This window comes from Sinocyclocheilus grahami, unplaced genomic scaffold (genome assembly GCF_001515645.1).
Source record: "Sinocyclocheilus grahami isolate Dianchi unplaced genomic scaffold, SAMN03320097.WGS_v1.1 scaffold56.1, whole genome shotgun sequence".
NCBI lineage: Eukaryota > Metazoa > Chordata > Actinopteri > Cypriniformes > Cyprinidae > Sinocyclocheilus > Sinocyclocheilus grahami.
This window is the reverse complement of record NW_015505235.1, coordinates 2,040,545-2,048,982: the sequence shown is the minus strand read 5'-3', so window position 1 is coordinate 2,048,982 and position 8,438 is coordinate 2,040,545. Positions and strand designations below refer to the sequence as shown.

General features: G+C 39.2%; 1 long non-coding RNA gene across 1 annotated transcript in view; it reads left to right on the top strand.

Moving 5' to 3' along the window:
* The window catches only part of LOC107584003 (uncharacterized), a 22,313-nt gene that overhangs the window by 2,501 nt on the left and 11,374 nt on the right, over positions 1-8,438 (top strand). The window contains exon 2 of the long non-coding RNA XR_001609097.1: positions 4,393-4,398. This is a non-coding gene — a long non-coding RNA (uncharacterized lncRNA). The remainder of the gene's footprint in view (positions 1-4,392; positions 4,399-8,438) is intronic.

Below are 8,438 nucleotides of genomic sequence, written 5' to 3'. Positions count from 1 at the left end.
GAGAACGGCGCGGCCGGCAATTTCGACGAAGGAGCGTCCGGAAGGACATGTCATGACTCCGGGCTGGACTCTGCTTCGTCTATGGTGAAAGCCGATCCGGCGATCCACAGCGCAAAGTTGTAGTATTTCCTCAGCAACCAGCACGGATCAGCTCCAGGCATGACGAAGCAGATATCGTCCTCTTTTGGAAGACCAAACAAAGTAGTTTCGATTTTACAACGAAAACTACAGCGAGAATAAAAGTTACGCCACCTTTCTTTGCGTGAACATTTGGGCGGCGTTATGCAAATCTTCCAACATAGCGACGTAGGTATGTTGGGGCGTGTTAGAACGAGCTGTTTTAGGTAGGTGTGGCTGACTCTTAACTTTTATAAAGAATATCTCTTTGGATTTGAGACTTTAGTCTTTGCAACTTTACAGATCTTCTTTATGCACCAAGAGCTTGTAACACTCCAAAGAGAAAGGAAAAATTTAAATCGCATCATATGACCCCTTTAATGTACTGGGACAGCTAGATGGTTACTGGTAATAAAATATGAGAAAAGTACCTATTTTCCGGAAGCAGGTCATTAAATACTGAATAGATGAAAGAGTTTGTCTGACTGATTTACCACAATTCATACCATAGGTTTAAATCTGCGGTCAGGTTCCTGTTTCAATGCACCGAGAGCCAGACATATACAGTGGGTACGGAAAGTATTCAGACCCCCTTACATTTTTCACTCTTTGTTATATTGCAGCCATTTGCTAAAATCATTTAAGTTATTTTTTTTCCCTCATTAATGTACACACAGCACCCCATATTGACAGAAAAACTATTGGGTGGCATTGTTGGTGAACTTTAAATGTTTAAAACTAAGAGATAATTTAATTTGCAATAATGCTAAAATTTAATTCCCTATTTTTGTGCTTTTTATGATTGGGCAGAGTAGACCGCTTCAGTGATTATAATGGTAGTTTTGATGCATAGCACTGTGCTTGAAGTGTAGATATGATGTAATGTGCACTGTGTAGGCGTACATATAACTACTATATGGGGGAAAATACAGCTTTTCAGTTGTATTGGTCAGTAAATAAATAGAAAAGAGTAAACGTGCTTGTAAACTATGGCGTAAATTCAAAAGGTAGAGTGTTACTCTGATTCCAAGAAAAAGTGTCTACAGTTCCCATGTAACATTTTCAGCTCCCAGACAGTACAGCTGAGGATGAGTTCGTCTTACTGAGTTTAATTGTGTTACTGTGAATGTTTGGGCATATGTTTGTGAAAGCTTTGATTGTTACTGCTATTTTTTCGTTGTCTCTTTCACTCTCTTTGTCTCTTGCTCTCTTTTGTCCCCTTATTTCCATAATAGTCCTTAGGGTTTAGGTCTGAAATAGAAACCGCTGTCTCCCTCCAGAGCCACCTGGCCCAACACAAACACACACACGCACACACACACACAGGTTTGTTTTTGTGAAAAGTGGGGACATCCCATAGGCGTAATGGTTTTTATACTGTACAGACCATATATTCTATTGCCCTACACCAACTCTACCCCTAAACCTACCCCTTACAGGAAACTTTGTGCTATTTCAGATTTTCAATACACTCCATTCTGTGTGATTTATAAGCATTTTGAAAAGTGGGGACATGGGGTAATGTCCTGAAAAGTCACCTTCTCCTTGTAATACCTTTGTCATTATACAAATTTATGTCCTCATTTGTCACAAAAACGTGCACACACACACACACACACACACACAAGCAAACAGACATACATACTTACAGTAGGTAATACTGCTCATCCAACAGGATAACACACAGAAAACTCATTCTGTCTCGCTTTCTGTCATTTACACAAAAGTGACAGTTGGGACAGCAGGAAAGAATAGTGTGGTGGTGCCAGAGCCCACTGGTGTTAGTCAGACAGCAGAAATAGCAACAATACACACACATCCGTATACCTCCAGACAGCAGACAGGGAGTTTGTGCCAAACCTCTCAGCCGAAAACACATCCACACGCAAATAGTGACCTTAGCGAGGTTTAAACAAACTTGCAAACATAAACACACTGAAATCCAAACAGGCGACCTCATTTGTGCACAATTCGGTTGCTAGGCCAGATGAGCTTTGCATGTGTAGCGATCCGAGCTCTCACACACACAGGTTGAGCAAAGGCCTTTTTATCTCCTATGCTTTTACTCATTTGTCTGACAAGCGTAGACCTCCGTCTAGAATCTTCTTATGCGCACACACTTAATGGTGGTTTAAGGTGCAGTGTAGGGTAGTGTCCAGACCACCATGCTCACTGTGCTGTCCGCAGTCAGAGAGACGCAAATTGTCGGTCGCTAATCCTCCTAAAGAGCGGAATCCTAAAGCAGCAGTCAGCTTTGATCCACACCCAGAGAGATGAAAGCTTTCAAGCCAGGCAACTGCTTTTACACTGGTTTTCCCGCTTTTTTTTACATGTCCTCTGTCCTTTTACTTGTTTGTTGCATCTTTTTTTTGTCACAATAACCTCACATGGGAGAGAGAAGAGAGACCGGATGGCCTTGAGTACAAAGAATGGACAAATAGACGTCACTGATGTAAACATTTACACATTTGCATTATTAGATACTCATCCTGCTTTGTGCCGAATGCCGTTTGGTTTGATCCATTTATATGTATCATCTAAACCAGACAACAGTGGAGTGAAATGTAGGAGAGGGATGCAACATTAGAGGTGCACTGACCTCAAAGTTTTACTGCTGAAGAAATAGAAAATACTTAAGACTAATATGTTCAAAATGATGTGCACTTGCGTGAGAGTTAAAACTATTTTCATACTTCTTTAAATAGCTTGGTCCAAACCCAAGTTTGTTTCCACCCACCTTCCGCTGCCCACACAGGTCTTGTTTCTCACAGCATTATTTTTTTTTTATGCAATCAAACTGCAGTATGATTGCACCATCAATGTGAGAACCAACTGTTTACCACTTAGTTAGCTAACAAGTCAGCTTTATTATTTTGCTTTTGTTAGTTAAAACAAATCTACAAAATCATAAGCACAGAACTTATGTCTGACTGCACTGTGAATTGCTGGTGTTTGCACCATTAAACCAAACTCTGATGTCACATGGACTCTGGTCTGCACTTGAGGGTAGGGACACACCAAACGGACACCAAAGAACTAGCACTGAGGAAAGCTGACTTGTGTTTCCTCGCATTGCCTTTGTCGGGGCAAAAAAAAAAAAAGATGCACTAAAACACACTGGACAGACTACAGCCGATGGCCAGCTAGCGTGTATGTTTTGCACTTGCATGAGAGAACATAACTCCCACACCAGCAGGTGGCAGTAGTCTGTATTCAGCATTCAAACAGGGAAAGCAGAAGAGCTAGAACTGTGGATATACAAAGCAAGCAGTGTTAAGTTGCAAATGGCACTGGCATTGTCAGCCCTTGATCGTCGCAAAGACAAGTGTCTTTGCGTTCCCTCTTTACTCTGTCGTTGGTTTGCTTTCATCAGTTCCATTTTTTTTCTTGTGCGCTCATTCGCTAAGCTGAATCGGAGTTCACTTTGTCGCTGTTCATAACAACATAAGCCTCTTAGAGTGAAGTTATTAATGAACATAACTGCTGTTCAGTATGTTAAGCAAGCACTGCATTTGTTTACATTTCGTATATCCTTGTTTCGGTTTCCCCTTTCTTTGAATGATGATTATAGACTATTGATACCTTCTGATTTATACAGTTAAGTCTTTACACAGGCACAGAACACACTTGGCTAGTTTGCAGTTGGCTGTAGTCTGCAGTGTGTTCAAGCACAGCTTTTTCGTTTTTTGTCGCTGCTAGTTCTTTGAAGTCGGTTTGGTGTGTCCTGACCTCTAAACATTCAGTGATCAAGAGAAGTCAATACTACTCGCTTGGTACTTCCTATTATTAGGCACTGTCAGTTGCGTGATATTAATAATTTGTGACAAATGTCTACGAATAAAGTAATTCTACAATAACATTGTAATTGAAACCTTTCATAATGCTACATTCGGTTTTCGAGACGACCGAGAATACTGTATCTGTGAAGTTATACATGACAAAGGATAACATTGATATATACAGTATATACTGTTGTCTTGCTGAACGCAAGAAGAGATCTGACCAAGGCATTGATTGATTTGTTGTACACACTCTTGCTTGAAAAGAGAACACCCAAATACATGCCTTGTAGAGGTTAAGGAGTACAGCTGGGAGCAGCTTATTGGGTAATTTATCTGTCAGCATAGTAATTAACCCAGAGAGGGATTGAAAGCACAACCACTTTCCTTCCCATCCTTCTTCCATCCCTCTTTCTTTCCTAACTACTGAACTGCGTCTCTCGCTCTCTCTATCTGGGGTATTTTTCATATCGGTCTTGTATATTATCCCTGGCAGCTGCACGTGATTCTAATGTGTGTGTATGTTAGTTCACAACATGTCTCATCACTCTCTGAATCACTACACAGGTTTCTTGCTTGACTGGCCTTCTTTAATTCATATTACAGTCTGTCTTTGAAGAGTTAACATTTTAAAAAGCCTAAGATGTGTCAATTCTACAGCTGCAGATATTTTAGTCTCAAGGTTGCATAATAGATTTTCTAAATTTTAGAACCTGAGATAAAACTCTTCATCCCAGAAACCACAAGCTTTCATATGAGACATGTTTGCTTGACTGATTTTCTGCACGTACTTTATCAGTGTGATGACACTGTTTCATCATTTAGGAGAAGAGCTTATGTTGTAAGTGCATCATCGCTGCAGGTGGAGGGAATCTCTTCATGACAACTTCTTGATTTAGAGTTTCTTTATCGGATCTTATCGTAACATCTGGTGAACTTGTGCAGGGTGGTTTGGCTACAGTTTGTTTTTCAGCTGACTGTCTTAGCAATAGTAATGGCGCCTATAATTTCACAGTTGTGGTTGAATGAAATGTGTGTGAGTAAAGAGAGAACTTTTTCATTTACCAGTGTAAATCCATCAGTCACACACAGAACAACAGATTAAAGTAATTATTCTAAACTCATTATGGTCACAATTCAACCTAATTTGGCTCCTTTCCAGTGATCTCAGCGATCCAGGAGCTGATACAACACAGCCTGGTCTTAATTAGATAGTCATCTAATTAGTCAGCTTTAATTTGAGTGCAAATTGCTATGATTATACTATAGATTTGTCGACTTTCGCAATCATTTGTCATGTATGTTTTTATTTTTAGCATATGGAACGGAAGTCCATTTATCTATAAATGATAGATCATGATGGTCGACTAGTTGTCCAACGACTAGTTAGTTGATTAGTACGATTATTATTGTTGTATTCTTTTAGTGGTTGTGCTGACAGCTTGCTGCACTTCAGCTGTTTGATAATTTGCACCAAAACCCTTGCTGTCACACGATCATCTATCACCACACGATTGGTTTATTGAAATTGTGTTGGAATAAGTTTGCTGTCGCCACAGAGCAGCGCCATGAATATGATCTTTCTTGTAACCATATGGCTTGGACCTCAGTGTCATGACTGCACCTCTATAAACACCAACTCTTATCAAAAGTCAGACCATCTTAAAACAATCCAGAGCGCGAGAATGGGTTGGGTTGTACAGGCAAAGCGTTGCACTGACAATTAGACAACAAAACATAAGCAGAAAGGAAAAACGAAGACCAGCACAAATTAAAAAAGGGGTCTTTCCAAACATATAGACTGGAAAAGTAAATGTTTGGAGAGGGAAGAAAGAAAAGAGAGGTTGTGACCCGCTCAGTATTTACAGCTCCTCACGGTTGCTGGGATGCAAATCTCTTAATATGCACTGTGGGTGAATATACAGTGGGTACGGAAAGTATTCAGACCCCCTTAAATTGTTCACTCTTTGTTATATTGCAGCCATTTGCTAAAATCATTTAAGTTCATTTTTTTTCCTCATTAATGTACACACAGCACCCCATATTGACAGAAAAACACAGAATTGTTGACATTTTTGCAGATTTATTAAAAAAGAAAAACTGAAATATCACATGGTCCTAAGTATTCAGACCCTTTGCTGTGACACTCATATATTTAACTCAGGGGCTGTCCATTTCTTCTGATCAGCCTTGAGATGGTTCTACACCTTAAGTTGAGTCCAGCTGTGTTTGATTATACTGATTGAACTTGATTAGGAAAGCCACACACCTGTCTATACAAGACCTTACAGCTCACAGTGCATGTCAGAGAAAATGAGAATCCTTAAAACTCATCAGCTAGTCCTAGAAAGAAATGAAGATGTAAAAGTGGAGAGAGGACATAAAATAAGAGAGGTCAGAATCTCAGAAGATCAGAGAGAAAGTGTCCCATAAGCCCCCTGCTATGGAGGAAATTAATGTTTGGGTTGTGACGGACGTGTAGCTGAGATGGGGCAGTCACCTCTGACTGACTCTTTATCTCCCCAGCACTGCATGGGATGTTAAATTAGATGGAGAAGAGTTAGAGTGTGTTTGTGTGCCTATACAGTATGTATATGGTATACATAACTTGGTTCAATGTACAGAATTAGCTATTTTGGTAATAATGCAAATTGCTGTTAAATGTGCTATTGCAATGCAGTCTAATCTCAAGTTTTCTCAATCTTATACATTCTTCACAAACAAACCAACATTACTTGCCCTGAGCTCAGTGAAAATTAAATGTCTAGAATGTTAAATACTGAAAGTAATTGATAAAAAATAGTAATTACAGTGTTTTTTATCCATTATTATTGCATGCTTATGCATGTTTATGTTTATTAGAGCTTTGGGCCAATTCCAGAAAGGTGCCCTGCTTTGTGCCTGTCATGCTGATTATTTTACATGCTACTGTACTGTCATACTCTTTTGGAAACAACTGTAGGTTGAGTGTCCATACGAAGTGCTATATAATTGAAGCAGTACTGAGATTGAATTAATGCACAAAGTACATTGAAAAATAAAAAACAAATATTCAAAACATATGCAATAATACTACATCAAATAATAAAAGGTATACATATGCACACATATACATATACATCCATCCGTACATGCATATAAAATAAAAATAGAAATTTATGAAACATGCAAGCGCAATTACAAAAAGAACCTGTTTATATAAATCTTTTTTTTTCATTTTTTAAAGATCTTGTGTGCTTTTGTTGCACAATATTTGCTATTAATTTAACTTGCACTAAACCCTAAAAAACTGCATTCGTCAGGAAGTAAAAATTGGAGAAGGAAATGAAATTACCCAACTCTTCAACTATATTCTGACCAATATCACTTAAGTGCGTCACATTGTTGCAGTTTTGGAGCTCATAAGTAGGAAAGTGCTCTAAGTTCGGACTTGTCAAGTATAAATACATTCAAAGTTGTTTGATTACAACATTTGTTATTGTGACGAGAGGGGCGGGGCCGGGAGCCGTGGAAACGGAGCGAGGCAGGAGGAGGAAATGCTAATGCGCAACACCTGCGCCACTCACCGGTCTCGAGTCCCAGGAGGAGCTCCAGAAGGATAAAAGGAGGAGTGACGACAATGTTGGACGAGAGAGGACCAGGTATGAGGGGCCGTACAAGCCATTATTCATTCTGGCACTCTCACACACTTACATTCTCCTTTCACATGCATACATTTGTACTCTCACACACACACAAACATTCTCCTTTCACATACATATATATAGAATGTATGTATGTCTGAAGAAAATAGGTGTATGCAAGAGAAGAATGTATGTATATGAGAGAGAGAGTATAGTGGAAACGGAAGGTAGGTCAGGCGCGATCAGGGTCACCGAGACAGGTCATGATCAGCATGGCTGACGTAGATGAGGCAATAAGGTGGTATTTTTAAAATGGGAGGCAGGGCTATTTGCAGTAAGTGTAAATAGCGATAGAGGCAATTTATACTAAGTGAAAATAGCAGTATTTTTAACAATATGCTATTTACACTGTGCAGATAACGATAGATTATATTTACACTATGTTAAAATAGCAGGATTTTCTGCTATTTATACTACTTATTGAAAATAGTGGCAATTATCTGCACCTCCGTATTATAGTACATTATAAAACAGTATGCAGTATTGAGTGTAAATTATCATTTTAATTCAAATTATTAAATGGATGCCACCTTATTGGGACAATAAAGCCCTCCCTATCCCTACCCGATACTTTATCTTCAACTTTTTTATTGTTTCCTTCATTTTTATTGAAAATAAATGCCTTTCTGATGTGATATGAGATTTGAAAAGGAAGAAAAAAGTTCGGTAAAAGGCGGATTCGAACCCGGGTCGATCGCGTCAAAAAGACCACGGTGTGCACTTTACCATCTACGCCACTGAAGCTAATGATAAACTACCATCTTTAACTATCCCTATAACACATTTGAGGGTGGAGCTACTGTAAATAGCCTCTATCAACAAGGCGGGCTATTTGCACTCAAGTGTAAATAGTCACTCC